The 16,365-nt window shown below is 30.4% G+C and overlaps 1 non-coding gene across 1 annotated transcript; it reads right to left on the bottom strand.

Annotated features, from left to right (window-relative positions):
- Positions 1-12,819: 12,819 nt before the first annotated feature.
- Positions 12,820-15,978, bottom strand: LOC107448258 (uncharacterized). Its single transcript, XR_015430196.1, has 2 exons — positions 15,102-15,978; positions 12,820-14,903 (listed from the first exon to the last, which is right to left on the bottom strand). It is a non-coding gene; the product is annotated as an uncharacterized LOC107448258 (transcript).
- Positions 15,979-16,365: the final 387 nt, after the last annotated feature.

The following is a 16,365-nucleotide window of genomic DNA, read 5'->3' as shown; positions in this document are numbered from 1 at the left end:
CGAAGTTACCACGCAAAAATTTACCTTGTTTTTGGCTCTTTTCGAAAACCAAAATATTTGGTAATTTTTTATGTATGTGATAAAATTTGGTGAATGTGGTAAAAAAAAAACATGGTAAATGTGTATAAAAGCCATTTATTTGGTTAAATTTATTTTCTAATTTTGTATTACGTGTTTCTGAATGTATGGTAATACGAACTATAATTTGTACAGAAAAATTACTAAATATATGGTTTAAATAGCGCATGTTTTGGTTTTTTAATATTTTGGTTTTGGTCTTAACCAAAATTATGTTGTTGTTTTTTTCCAGAAATGTCATTACCATTTAATATGGTAATTTCACCGGAATTTTTTTCTCCGCGTAAGAAAAAGTCAAAATCTGAATAAATATGGTACGTAAATATATTTTTTTTTTAGTTTTGAAATGGGGAGATTGAGCTTCTAGCAATAGTAAAAAGAAGAAAATAAGTCATCCACTGAGCTAGTAAGTAAGAAATGTAGTTTTGAAACAATTCGTAATTTTGAAACATTCATATAAAACCACTTAAATTATGAATGATTTCAATTTGCAAAGGACATTTTAAAAAAATAATTATCTATTATTTTATTTTTTACTCGTAAACCCCTTTAAATTAATAATTTTGAAATTAAATAATTTTAATTCTTACTAATAATTTACAAGTAGTAGATTTAAAAAAAAAATCTACAAATTTTTCTAGATGTAAATTAAAATGAAACTATGATCTATTACATAGAAAACAAATTAATTTTTTTTGTATATACAATAGAAAACTTATTTTCCTTCATTTTGAAATTGTTATTCTGCAGAAAACAGTTTAGCATTAGATAACTACGCAAGAATTTCTCTCTCTTATCTGGTTAGAGAATTTGAAAAGTTCTGGTTAATATAAGAGAAAAGGGAACAGAAAACTTTCTCATAAAATATAAGTTTAGACTCCCCTAATGACCCCCGCCCACCCTTACGTCAAAATTCTGGCAGAATGCCAGTTCCACTAACGGAGCCCTGTCTTCAGTCTTATCGAACGTCTTTGGAGCTTTCGACTCTACTACGATCCCCGATATACTAGATCTCTTTGACCCCTTCTAAACTTAGAAGTGCTTTGTGTAAAATAAGAATTGGTGCTTTATTCGTTATCTGCGTAGTATCGTGTTATTATTCATAAGCACCTGTTTTATATTATTGATTCTGCATATTTGAAAATAAAAACCTGGAAATCGCAAAATTCATATTTAATGAAACCGGCTTGTAATATAGATTAAGTTATTTTTATTTACTTAATTAGGTATTAGGAAATATCTTGCTAACACCTGAAAAGGTGTGCTTTTTGAATGATGAGAATATGTGCTTTGTTAGTTTTTCTATAGTATCGTATTATGCTTAATATGCACCCATTCTATATTATTGCACAAAGAAAAAAAATCTGTAAAAATCACCGTAATAAAAATCAAAATATACAGTATAAAACCATTCATTTGATACTTTTGTACGATCATAATATAACAGTTTACCAAAAATTCTGGTTTTCGAAGTCATAGTTCTTATTATCCCATATTTAGTAAAAAATACAAAACTGAAAAGTGAATTTAACCGAATCAATGGTTTCTATGCCATACTCTAAGGAATCATGATAAAATAATCAGATTTTACCACATTTATCGAATTTTATCACATATTATAAAACCATGTTTTATTGTTAATTTTAACAAAATCACTACCAAAGCAATTATCAAGCTGTTAGATGTTCTCATTGAACCAGAAACCCGATAAATTTTACCGTTTTTTGGTAGTTTTAACCATACTTTTTCTCGGTGCGAGTTTACATTTTTTTAATTGTTGTTTTGATAATCACAAAATTCATAAATATTCAATGAAACTGACACATAAACTAATATAAATTACTTTTTACTTACTTTTCTTATTAACTGGTGTTTGGGAGTTCTTATGTCTTCTAGAGGATGAAAACAATGCTGGTTCATTTTATTTAAGAGAATTGTACAATTTCTCTATTTCTGTTAAAAGATTAAATTAGTCCACAGTTTTTTCTTCTTTTCCTTGAAAGAAAAAGACGAAGAAGAAAAAAGAAGAGACAAAAAAAACATATTTTCAATATATTCAATATATTTTGTGCTGGTAAGGCTGGAAAGCACACATTACATAAGTAATCAGCAGATAAACTGACTTATTACGTAAAAGTGTGAAATCAAGAGTCAGGTCTTCCGCATAGTTAAAATTCACATGTTTATTTCTCTATTTCTATTAACTAATTTGTTGATTTTTTTTTACTTGAATATTTAGACATTGATATTGAATTAATTTTTTAATTGTAATAATGTTTTAAACAATTTGAATCTTAATATTATTCACTGTAAAAAAGGGTTTTTTTCAAAATTGAACAAAAAGTGTGAAAGTAGCCTCGAATTACATAATATTCGAATTTAAAAACACCAGGTTTTCAAAGTTGAAACAGTATTTACAAATCAAATATGTCCGTTGACTACCGCGAATATTCGAACCAATAATCCCATAGTCTAAAGCCCATAGTTGTTCATCCCAGCCCAGGGAGAGTTAGGAAGATTTATATAGTGACGGCCGCAATGACACATCACGACATAATAACCTCCGATTTTAATGGTACTAAGAGTTGCAATTTGGAATATATGGTTCTAATTGTGTAATCAGGAAATTTTTGTTTATTTCGCTTTATCGTAAGATTTTTTAGGAATGTGTGTCATTGCGGCGGAAACTATGTTGAAGCTTTTTAACTCCCCCTGGACTGTGGTATATAGCAATGGTAATTATAACTAAGATCCTGCATGTCCCTGGTACGAATCCCGCCAGCAACCAACGAATATCTCTCTCATATATTTCTCACTCCACATCATTTTGTTCATCGTGTTGTTTCAATTTTGAATACATGAGGTTTTCCTTTGTTTAGGAGCTATTTTGACGCATTTTTGCTCAGTTTTGAGAAATCTTTTTCTGTGTAGTTCTTAAAGTGATAGTTAACTGATTTTATCAATTAATTTGCTGATTGTAAGATAGGATTTTTTAAACGGTGAAAAATAAATCAACATTACGCTAATTTAAAAGTACATACAGAAAAGTAATACAGACGTGTTGCTGTTCTTCAAGCCAATGTTTTGTTCTTACTTAAACGAGTTTTTAGCGGGTAATGAACAGATTATCTAAGTTGTTAGCAGATTACCGAGCTAATTTGAGCAATGAAACAATTATTGGCACTTTAATGTTTCATCTTAGTTAATCTGCACATTAGCCAAATAATCTGCAGAAGAACTTATAATTTGTAGAGTAGAACTATTTTTACACTTTCGCGGTGGTAAGATAGTCAGTAAATCATTTTACTTAAAAGGTGAGAAAATTAATTCATAATTTTAATGTGAATGTTCGAAGCTTGAAAAACAATTGTTATTTAATTTATTTTAGAGAAGAAAATCATATTAATACATCAAACATAACAATGTAATGTTTAAAAAATATCCATATTTTTAAGCAACTAGGCAATGTGTATTTCTATGCATAACTATTAAAGATATATGCAGACTTATTCCTTGTATTAAACAGATAAAATGCATTTATTAAACACGACGAAAAAAGATAGTTTTAACCCATTTACCATTCATTCCTTGTAAGGGCTGATTTTTATTGCAAAGTTATGTAAAAATGTTTTTAAAAACGGAATTGATTTATAAAAAGCTATTCATTAATTTTGATGAAATTAGTTTGATTTTAAGACTTTTTGTCTCGTATGAAGTAAGGTGGTACTTTCAAAATTTTACCTACTATTCCTAGAACTTCTGTGCAAATAACAGAATTTCTGAATTCTGAATTAATGACAATAAAAAAACTCGAAGAGAAGTGATCAAATGAACAAATTCATAACGCACAATAGAATTTAGTTCCTCTTTTAAGAAAATAGTTCTCAGTATTCTCTCAGCCTCTCTTCTTGACCGCACTCGAACCTTTACTATTACCCACATTTTTGCACACTATGCCCTTCATTGGTACTGCGGCCTGAGCAAATCCTAAGAAGGAAATAGTTTTTCCTTGATATTTTAAAAATTAATCAAGTTGGTATATATATATATATATATATATATATATATATATATATATATATATATATATATATATATATATATATATATATATATATATATATATATATATATATATATTATATATATATATATGTGTGTGTGTGTGTGTGTGTGTGTGTGTGTGTGTGTGTGTAATAACAAGGCTCCAACCCTGTTATCAGTGTTGTATTTAGCTTGAAATAATTGCAGTCTTAAGCCATCATACGTTCTAAACAGGTTTATTTAAATGTAGGCTGGTATTGCTAACAGTTCACGTCCGCACTCCCTATGGGAGGGAATGGACAAGACTTCTGACAATTCCTGAACAGCTTATCAGGATCAAATCATGATGAAAAGGACACGCAAAACTATGCGTTCTTACGTTTTATACCAACATAGATTTGAGGTAAAAAGGCACATTTCGTACATTCCTTGTATCCTTACGCATTAAGGAAAATCATTTCTGCTTCCTTATATGGAATTGAAAAAGGGAACGATTCTAAAAATAACTCTTCCTTTGAAATGTAATTCTATTTATATTTCACTGGTATGTTTTCAGCCTTGAATTCCCAAAATAGAATCTCTCTACGCTTATTCTTTAACAAAGACATTTTATGAAAACGAAAGAGATTTAATTCTTTTATTAATACAAAAGTATTTAATTTTTGTATTATATATATATAATAATTTTTGTATATATATATATATATATATATATATATATATATATATATATATATATATATATATATATATATATATATATATATATATATATATATATATATATATATATATATATATATATATGTAACATAAAAAGCTTCTATTAATCTTTTTATGTTAGTCTCTTTGCTATAAAACAACTCCTACTTTATTGCTAATTAATAATTCTATTCGAAATACTTTCTCACACTTTTAAAAGCCACATCCTGTTCTTAAATCTATTTTTGGCTCAACTATGCATTTAATTAAGAGCAGGACATATTTCCCTTTACTCTGTGTGGGAAACGCTCGATCTCTTTCATAAACCAATAGTAATCCTTGGGATTTCCCTTTTCCCCTCAAATATAATAAAATAGAGGGAAATTCCTTTGCTACTTTCCCTAAGATAAAAACTTAAGCACACAGTTTTTGAGTGAGAATTTGGGCTCCGCCTTTGCTAGAAAATGTCTTGAATATACTATGTGAAGCTAATAAAATATTTTTTGCCTTCCAACTGCTATCTGCGTGGCCTAACAACACTCACCATGACTGCTACCCTTACAAGGCTTGCAGGATTTTTTGAAGTTGGTTTGGCACTTTTTTTTTCACTGGTTCCATTTTAAAAATGCTTGTTTCAAATAAGTAAAAAAATATATAAATATAAAATGAAAGAAGAAAACAATCGAATGAAGTTCTGGTAGATGCCGGCCTTGCTCGTGAAACAGATATTATCCTGACTAAAAGAATATGATGCCATAAAATTAAAAGAAGAGAATTTCGGGACTTTCCTTCATAATGGGTCCAGACGTTGCCTCTACCGTTGTACCGGAATCGCCGTTAGAGAATTGATGTCATCGCTGTTTTGTTTCATTTTCGCCTACCGTGTGTTATCAACAATTAGCCTCTTGCGGATTTACAGCATATGCTTGCTGTGTCGCTGCTTGTCGGTCTCATTGAGGGTTGATAAAGGTTCAGCATATGATCGAATTGATTTCGTTTTTCGGCGATTTTCTCGAGTGTTCTTCTGTGTTTCCTTGAACGGAAGATGACCAAAAATGTGATCTCAAGTGGTGACTATGATTCCGCTCGCGTGTGCGCGTGATTCATCAAATATTAGAAGTGATTTATTGGTGATTAAATACAGATGTGATTGGTATTTACTCTCAAAATTTTCTATACCAGTTTAAGTTTTTAAACGTGAATACTTTTGAATCATTTACGCTCATATCTTGAAATAGGAACATATAATTTTATGTTTATTGTTCCAAATATTTATTCCAGTAATTTTATATTTATCTATTGAAATTTATATTTTGATAATAGTTCCATTTATTGATGCTATTATTCAATGGTTTATCATATTATTTGTTTAAATTAAATAATGATATTAAGACTTAGTGCTATCACATATTTTTTTTTCACTTTTGATTCAGTATGATTATAGTTTTAATTATTATTTAAGGAATCACTTTTTATATTGCATTATATATCACAGTGTATATTATATTGATTGTAGAAGTAAAATTTAAATTTTTATTTTATTATGGTGTTTAAAAAAGCAAAATATGTGCTATTCATATATTTAAATTTTTTAATATCTAGTTAATGAAATTTATTTTGGTTATTTGAATGCCCTTACGGAGTGGCAAAAACTACAAATTTAACATGGATGAAAACGCTAAAAGCAATGCAGAAAATTCTATAAATGAAGTAAATGATAATTTACAAAAATTAAGTATAGATCAAAATGTACAGGATAAACCAGACATACTAATCTTTGAGCCTGACATTGGTGTTCAATTCACAGCCTGGCTCAAACATTTCGAAAAACTAACTATCGATGCGAAATTAAAATGACGATTGGAAATTTAAAAATTTTCAAAAATTCAATAAAGGTTCAGCTTTGAAATTGTATATTGATAACTGCCTTAATTGTAATTCATATCAGGAAATAGTTGAAATTTTTCAAGAACATTATTTTTCACCTCCCTTTGGCTTAAACGATTTTCAAAATTTAAAATTTTCTGGCCAAGCTAAAGACCTTAACTCATGTTTTACTGAAAAGGTAGACTTAGGTAGAAAAATAAGTTTAAGTAATGATCATATAATTGAGGGTCTATCTATAGATTTGCCTCCCCAAATTAAGACACTTTTGGTTTTAAAAGAACCCAAAACCCCGATTGAATGGTTCACAATTGTTTCAAAAATAATACATGATGTACCTACGGTCTTACCCCAAACTGAAACTAAACAGAAATTATCAGAATCCAAGTTTAATGGGTATAGACCTCAATATCAAGGCTGGGCACCAAGGCGGCCATTTATTAATAACTCATGTAATCCAAATTATAACCCTCGACAAAATCAACATTTTTCCCGGTCAAGTCAAAGTTATGACTTGTACTTTATCCCAATTTAGACCTAGAATTCGAAATGAAAAGTTTCATATAAATGAACAACAAACAAGTCATTTCGCCCAGGCTTCCCAGGAGTTGCCTCCTAAGCCATGTAAATACTGTGATAAGCTTGGTATAACCAATGCTTATCATTGGGGCCAAAACTGTATAAACAAACCTAATATTTTTACGGCTGAGAATCAAACTCAGCCTATACAAGAAAGTGACTAACAACAAAATTGTCAATTAATAGTAACTGGATATTTACAAAATAAAAATGAAAACAATATAAGTGACAAAAACCCAATTTTGACAAATAAAACTATCCTGTTAAACATTGATACAGGAAGTACTTTAAATATAATTCCGGCTAAGCTTTTTGAAAAACTTAATGTCCTAAAAGAAAGAAAAGACTTTGTTAATGTAAAACAAACAAGAGGTATTTTGCAACTTAACCACACTTGTACTTTAAATTTAAAAAATTGGAGATATAGCTAGGTCAGTGGAATTTTATATTTTAAATACTGATCTACCTTATGCCATACTGGGTTTAAAGGAATGTAATGGGTTTAAATTTGTGATTGATTGTGATAAACAAGTTGTAATGCAAAATCAGAGAAAGCTGATAGTTTTTTCGGATTATAAAAGCAACTTGTCTTTACCCATTTCTCCTGAAATCCAGGTTAATGATTGCAACAAAAATACCAATAAAGAAAATAAAGCTAAGAATAAAAATGAGGAATGTAAGAACAAAAGAAAGAATGCTAAATCAATTAAAAATAAACAAAATGAAATGATTGTGGAGAATAAAATTTTGGACATGAAAGTAAACAAAAATAAAAATGTAAACAAAGAGAATTTAAAGAAGAATAAAATAAAAAATAGACTTAAAAATAAAGATTTAAATAGCAAAACTGAAAATAATCTTGAGCTTTCAAATGTTCTTGAGACCGAATGTGATAATGGTGCGCAACATTGTCAGAATCATGTTGATAGAATTATACAAATTCAAGATGATGAAAAAAATTCCCAACATCAGGAAATTTCAGAAGATTTTTCAGATATTTTTGCTAAAGATAAATATGATGTAGGGACAATAAGAATTGAACCTCAAAGGGTAAGATTAACATCTGACTTACCAATATCCTTACGAGCATACAAAACTTCCCCAAAACAACAAGAGGAAATTTAAGCTTATAAAAAAGATGAAAATAAAATAAGTAGATTGTGTATAGACTTTAGAAAATTAAATCAAATCACTAAATCGGATGCAGAACCATTACCTCTTATAGAGATTCTTATAGATAAATTAGGTGATAGTGTTTTTTTAGTAGACTTGATATGGCAAGTGGTTATTGGCAAATTCCAATCAACTCTGAGGACACTGAAAAACTTGCTTTTGTCACCAACAGTGGGTTATACGAATGGTTAAGATTGCCATTTGGGTGGAAGAACGCCCCTAGTATTTTTCAAAGAACAATACGTAGAATACTCACTAAACATAAAGTTTCATTTGCAGCTAATTATTTTGATGATATCATAATTTATTCTAATAGTTTTGAAGAACATTTAAATCATCTAAAGGAAATTCTTGAAATATGTAGATTTGAAAACTTAAAATTAAAAGCTTCTAAATGTTCTTTTTTGCAAACCAAAATTCAACTTTTGGGCTATGAAATATGTAATGGTATAGTGACTCCTGATAACAACAACATTGAAGCAATTAAAAACTTGAAACCTCCAACTAATGTTAAGTCTCCTCAATGATTTTTAGGTTCAATAAATGTGTATAATAAATTTATAAATAATTATGCTAAAATTAGAGCACCTTTAAATTATCTCTTAAAGAAAAATACACCCTGGTGTTGGACTCCCAAATGTCAAGAAGCATTCGAAATTTTAAAAAATGCTTTAGTTTGTAAACCAATTTTGAAAATATTTAATCCTAAATTACCATGTCATATTTTTGTTGACGCAAGTCAAAGTGGTGTTGGAGCAATTTTGAAACAGCCAAATGTTTCAGGTGTCTTACATCCAATAGCATTCTATTCTCGTTCTCTTAGAAACTATGAGAAAAATTATGCAATCACAGAACTGGAATGTCTTGCTATTGTTGATGCATTAAACAAATTTTATCATTATTTATTTGGAAATAAATTTACCATACATACAGATCATGCGGCTTTAGTTTGGTTAAAAAATGTAAAAAATCTGAAGGGTAGATTGTTCCGCTGATCTTTACTATTAAGTATGTATGATTATGATATAAAATACACAAAAGGCACCTTAAACTTTGAAGCTGACATGTTATCCCGAGATATTCCTGACAATATTGAACACAAAAGTGATGTTGATTTAAATAATGTAAGCCATTTTTCACATCTTTTGCAATTGGATGAAATTCGCGAAGCCCAACAAAATGATAATTTAACTGGAAATTTTATTAAAATAGATAATGTTTTGTGTTTACGTAAAAAGGGTTTTACCAAAATTGTTGTTCCATTTTCTTTAAGGCATAAATTACTTGAAATTACTCATAAAAAATTTGGCCATCCGGGAATTCAAAAAACTATTAATTTGCTTACTCCTGTTTACTATTGGGAAAATATTACATTGGACATTTCAAATTTTAACAAACATTGTCATACGTGTCAAATTAATAAAAAACCTAGACAAAAAAGATTTGGATTACTACAGGAAATGCCCCCAGTTGACAAACCTTTTGAAATAATTGCAATCGATAGTGTAGGTGGTTTTAATTATTATAATTCTACCAAAAAATATTTAACTTTAGTAATTGATCATCACACTCGATATATGTGGTCTTTTGCCTCTAAATCAATAACTACGGAAACTTATATTAATTTTTTGCACCAGATTTTTTAAATTCAAACTCCAAAAAATATTTTGAGTGATAGAAATGCCGCGTTTACTTCTTCCCATTTTAAAAAATTTCTTAAACGTAGCAAAATCAAACAATTGTTAACTGCAGCCCATAGACCCGAAACTAATGGAAAAGTTGAACGTTTAGGACAAACCATTGTAACACGATTAAAATGCAAAATTAATGATTCTTCTAAAAAAGTTCCTTGGCCTAAATTATTAAAAGAAGTAGCCGAAGAATACAATTTAACTCCACATTCAGTAACTAAATTCCCACCAGCTTTTTTAATGCTTGGCACAGTCCCATTTAATCATCCTTTATCTGAAGAAATTTTTCCACCAATAGAAGAAGCAAGAAAAATTGCAATAGAAAGAACTAAACAATATCATGAAAAAAATAAAATTTATTATGATGCAACATTTACCCACATTGAATTTTCCCCTAATGATACTGTAATGTATGAAGATTTTAAATACCCCAATACTAGGAAACTTACCCCAACTTTTTTCGGTCCACATATAATTCTTGAAAAAATTTCTGATGTTAATTATAAAATAAATAAAAAGAATATTCATAATAAAGAAAATGCAGAAATAGTTCATGTATCAAAATTGCGAAGGTACCACCCACCTGACAAACTGAAATTATGTCACGAATAAAAAACCAGTAACAGTTTAAATAATAGAATTAATAATATATATTTTTTATATTATTAAATTTAATGATTTTTCATTGTTAAAATAAAATTAAAAACACCGAATATGACAACATTACACATAGTTCAATGGAACATGTGGTCCCTTTTTTTTTCTGGAAGATCCGACCTTTCAAATTTTCTTCTTCAAGTTCAACGTTTACCCAATCTAGAAAGATATGGGGCGATGGTAGTTTTTCTCTGTGGTAAAAACCAAAAAAATGAATACTTAAGCATCTGTTGAAACTAGGATCTTCCAGCACATTATTGTTGAGAGTAGGGACTGTTTACCTCCTTTTGGGGTTTCCCCTAATAACACTGAAGTCTTAAACTTCAGATTAAAGACCAAGTGTCAAACTTTTTATTCTTTTATTGAAATAAAAATACTGAAGTCTTAAACTTCAGATTAAAGACCATTGTACCATTTTTTTTTAAAATTTTATATTGAATTTTTTTTTTTGATAAAAAGTGTCAATTTGTACTTTTATATCTCATATCAATTGCATTTTCATACTTTTTTTTATCTTTCATGTTGTTGAATATGAACATTTACATCTTTTAGAAAAACTTTATAGATTTTCTTGTCTTAAGTGAAAAGTTTATTTTAATTGTGTTAGTATGAGGAATAGCTTTATTTACTGTGATTATCAAGAAGGACTGAAAAAACTTAAACACAAAAATTTATTGAAAATGGAGATCTAACACTTTATTTTGATAGTAGCGCTACTTCAAATTTTTTTTCTTCCTCTAACACTGTACGAATTTTTTTTTTTTTACATAGTATGCAAATATGTTTTTTTTATAATTCATGTTACTTTATATCTTGTTGATATTACAAATATTATTATTATTATTATTATTATTTTAATTGTGTCATCATAAGGAAAGTTTTGCAAAGGGATAATTTTAAAATTTTTTTTGATGTTAGTTAAAATTTTTCGCCGAGGGGGGATGTAACATAAAAAGCTTCTATTAATCTTTTTATGTTAGTTTCCTTGCTATAAAACAACTCCTACTTTATTGGTAATTAATTATTCTATTCGAAATACTTTCTCACACTTTTAAAAGCCACATCCTGTTCTTAAATCTATTTTTGGCTCAACTATGCATTTAATTAAGAGCAGGACATATTTCCCTTTGCTCTGTGTGGGAAACGTTCGATCTCTTTCATAAACCAATAGTAATCCTTGGGATTTCCTTTTCCCCCTTCAAATATAATAAAATAGAGGGAAATTCCTTTGCTACTTTCCCTAAGATAAAAACTTAAGCACACAGTTTTTGAGTGCGAATTTGGGCTCCGCCTTTGCTAGAAAATGTCTTGAATATACTATGTGAAGCTAATAAAATATTTTTTGCCTTCCAACTGCTATCTTTCGCTTTTCAACTTAAAGCAATTCTAATAGGGTAAATACACCGAAGATTTATTACTATTATTAGTGAATCTATCCTTTTTCTCGTTTTCTTGATGGCACAGGAAAACTACTCAATAATTACCAAGGGGTAAGTAACAAAAATATATTTAAATAGTTAACATGATAAATACGGTACAATGGTAGACATTATTACAACTACATTACAATGTAGATGTTCTTGCTTTTCTTTACAAAATCTTTGTTTGCAGTTACGGTTACAATCTAATGATAAACTCCGCCATCTATCGGTGGTTCAATAACATGTATTTCTACAAACTCCCCACCATGGACGGGGACGTCCATAATATCTAGTAAGATTAAAGGAAAAATGACAAACAGAAAAAAAAACATTAAAGTTCAACATGAATCAAATTTTTAAGCATTATTTAAAATTTCAAAAGGATATAACAGTTGAACGGGACGTCTGATCCGACTTCCATTAATCCTTACGAGACAGCTCCGGACTTTGCCATCCCGTCCAGGGTAGACTTCTTCGATTACTCCAAGGCTCCAAAGTAATTTATTCTTTTGGGCTCCTTCGATCAAGACAACGTCCTGGACTTGAAGGTTCCGTTGATTTTCTGAAGTTGTTAACCGATGCGCAGTTTTTTAGAGAAGAACATACTGTTCTTTCCATTTGGTCCAAAAATTTTGTAAAGGTCTCATCTGGAACAGTTTTCTTTTGATTAAGGGAGAACGATTTGAGTGTTCAAAAAGAGTCTCGGTGTAATATAACGGAAGCTCGATTTTCTTCTGGGGCAACAAAAAATGAGCAGGGGTCAAAGGTTCGGGTTCATTTAAGTCAGAATAAACGAAGCTTAAAGGGCGTTGGTTTAACACTGATTCTATATCTGTTAAGATTGTTGTTAATTCCTCAAAAGTAAGAAGAGATTTAGATAGAGTCTTGCGTAAGCATTCCTTCACCGATTTCACTAATCTCTCATAGAAACCTCCCCACCATGCAGCTCGTTCCATGATAAATTTCCACTTGATCTTTTTATTTGCTATAAAATTTTGAATCTTTGGATCTTGAATCAAGTTAAAAATGAGTTGAAGTTCTTTCTTTGCGCTTTTAAAGGTTTTTGCATTATCGCTATACATGGTTTGGACAATTCCTCGTCTGGAGATAAACCTACGCAAGGCTAATATGAATTTTTCTGTACTTAGATTTGAAACTAATTCTAAGTGTAACGCTCTTGTTACTGCGCAAGTAAACAAACATATATAGGCTTTTTCAGGAGTATTCGATGTTTTGGCATATATCGGACCTGCAAAGTCCACCCCGCAAACTGAGAATGGTGGAGATTCTGAAACTCGATCTTTAGGTAGGGGACTGGTTATTTGTTTAGCAGGTAGAGATGAATATTTGTGACATATTAGGCAATTTTTTATCATTTTCTTTATAAGCTGCCGACCTCTAGCGATCCAAAACCGATTTCTAATTTTAGAAAGGGTGGCAGAAACACCACCATGAAATATTCCTTCGTGTTCATTTCTAATCAACAGTTCCGTAAATTTACATTTATTACGAAGTAAGATAGGGTGTTTTTGTTCTAGTTCAAATTCCGAATTTTCCAATCTGCCTCCTATTCTTAAAACCTTTTTATCATCCAAAAAGGGGGCAAAACTTCTAATGGAAGAATTCTTGTCAATTTCTGTTCCACATTCTAAGGCCAATATTTCTGAATGATACGCTTTCCTTTGCTCAAATTTGACCCAAAACTCTTCTGCTTCTTCAATTTCTGATGATGTGAGTAGTCCCTTAGTGGTAGATTGTTTTCTTATCTTTGAAATAAAACGTCTAATCCATGCTGTTGTCCTCAAAAATTTTAAAAGGCAACTATAATTCTCCGGATTAATTCTTGGATCATTGGAAAATGTACTAAAGCAGAAACTTGGAATTTCCTCTTTCTTCTTTCGGAATTCCAGGAGATTTTCTTCCGGGGATGTTTCAAAAGTCTGAGGCCAACTGTCAACACGTTTTTTGAGGAAAGGGGGTCCTTTCCACCAAAGAGTGCTGTTTATCAATTCGGATGCTTTCAGTTCTCTCGAAACTAAGTCTGCCGGGTTTTCTTTGCTGGGGCAGTGGAACCAATGTTCAGGATCAGTTAATCGTTGAATCTCAACAACGCGGTTTTTTACGAAGGGTTTAAATCGGTTGGGTAAACCTCTAATCCAGAAGTAAGTGATGAATGAATCAGTCCAAAATTTTTGTGTAAGTTTAAACTTTAAGTTTTTTACCAAATTATTGCTCAATCGAGCAGCTAAAAGGGCAGCTATCAATTCAAGTCTGGGTAATGACAGACTTTTGAGGGGAGATACTCTACTTTTGGATGCAACAAATGATGTATATATCTTATCTGAATTTGTAACAATTCTCAAATACGCGACACAGCCGTATGTTTTCAAACTAGCATCAGAAAATATGTGAAGCTGTATATCCTGTATACTATCTCCAAGAGCATCCCTTAAATAGTAACGTGGTATTTCAATGTCTTTTAATTTTTTAACACCATTGCACCAATCCTGAAAATCACGAGCAATTTCTTGAGGGAGTTCTTCATCCCAATCAATTCCAGCGCACCAAACTGCTTGAATTATACACTTAATGGTTACTACAAAGGGGCTCAAATATCCTATTGGGTCGAATATACGACCAGCAGCTTTCAGCAAAAATCTTTTTGTGTGTCTCCCTTCAGATAAAAATTTCATAAGATGTTTAGTATCAAAATAAAAAATGTCTTTATCACTATTCCACCCTATCCCAAGTACTTTATGCTCAGAAGGTATTAAGTCTGAATTTTCTATGGTGTGATCAATTTGAATGTTATTAGTTTCCCACAAGTCTATAAGAGGTTTTGAATTTGAATTCCATTTTCTAAGTTGCAAACCTGCATCTTCAATAATTTTAATAGCTTCCTGACTGCAACTGAAAGCGTTTTCTACATTATCCTCGCATCCTATCACATCGTCCACATACAACGATTCTCTTAAAATTTTTATTGTTGCAGGATGAGTTTTTTCATAATTCTTCAAATGAAATTTTATAGTTGCCGCAAGAAGGAAGGGACTAGAAGTAAGACCAAATAAAACACGAGTAAATCGATAAATTTTAATCTTACCTTCATCAAAGGGAGGTTCCATCCAGATAAATCTGGTCGCATCTCGATCTTCCTCCACAATTTCGATATTAAAGAAAGCTTGCTTCAAATCTGCAACAAAAGCTATCTCTTTGTTCTTAAAGTTTATTAGAATATCAAAAATATCATTAGTTAATTTGGGACCAGTGTATAAACAATCATTTAGCGAACAGGATTCAGCTGAGTGAGCCGATGCATCATAGGCAATGCGAAGTTTTGTAGTTTGTCGCTCTTCTTTAATAACCGCCCTGTGGGGAAGATAAAATATAGTTTTATCATTTGAATATTCAGTGTCAGGAATTTCTTCAATAATACCCTCTGCAAGATATGATTCGATGGTTTGTCTATATTCATTAAGTAACCAAGGGTTCTTTTCGAATTTGTGTACAAGATGGTGGAGTCTCTTAAGGGCAACATCATAATTTGATTTTAAGTTGTCAATCAATTCTAATTTCCAGGGCAATTTAATTTTATAACGTTTATCAAATGTAATGGAAGACTCAAACTCTTGAACTATTGTTTCTTCCTCGTTATCAGTAATAGGCGAATCAGGTAAGATCCCAATGGACTCAAGATCAAAAAATTGTCTAATTAAAGTCTCATCACCTCGGTTAACAACTACGTTCATAGCGATTAGATTGTTTATTTTATTTATGTGCCCATAAATACACCAACCGAAGATTGTGTCTACCGCTACCAGTTTTTTATGAAGTTTATGAATTCGGCCAGTCACTATATCAAAATAAAAATCCGATCCGATTAAAATCATAACATCTTTAGTTTCGTTTTGAAAATCATCCGCAAGTTGAACTGTTTTTAAAAATTCGTAATCCTTAACAATGTTTTTGTTTGGAGAAGGCAGCTGAGTTGCACAAATAGTGTCAGTTTCTACGGCTTCTATATCTATTTTATAATTAGGATCTTCCCTATTTCTTAATCGGATGCTAACTACATTAAACAATTTAGTTTGGGGCTACTCTGATCCAAAAGAATTAATCGACAATTTTTCTTTTCT

This window comes from Parasteatoda tepidariorum, chromosome 11 (genome assembly GCF_982258835.1).
Source record: "Parasteatoda tepidariorum strain Cologne lab strain chromosome 11, Ptep-v5.0, whole genome shotgun sequence".
NCBI lineage: Eukaryota > Metazoa > Arthropoda > Arachnida > Araneae > Theridiidae > Parasteatoda > Parasteatoda tepidariorum.
This window is presented reverse-complemented; position numbering and strand designations above follow the sequence as displayed.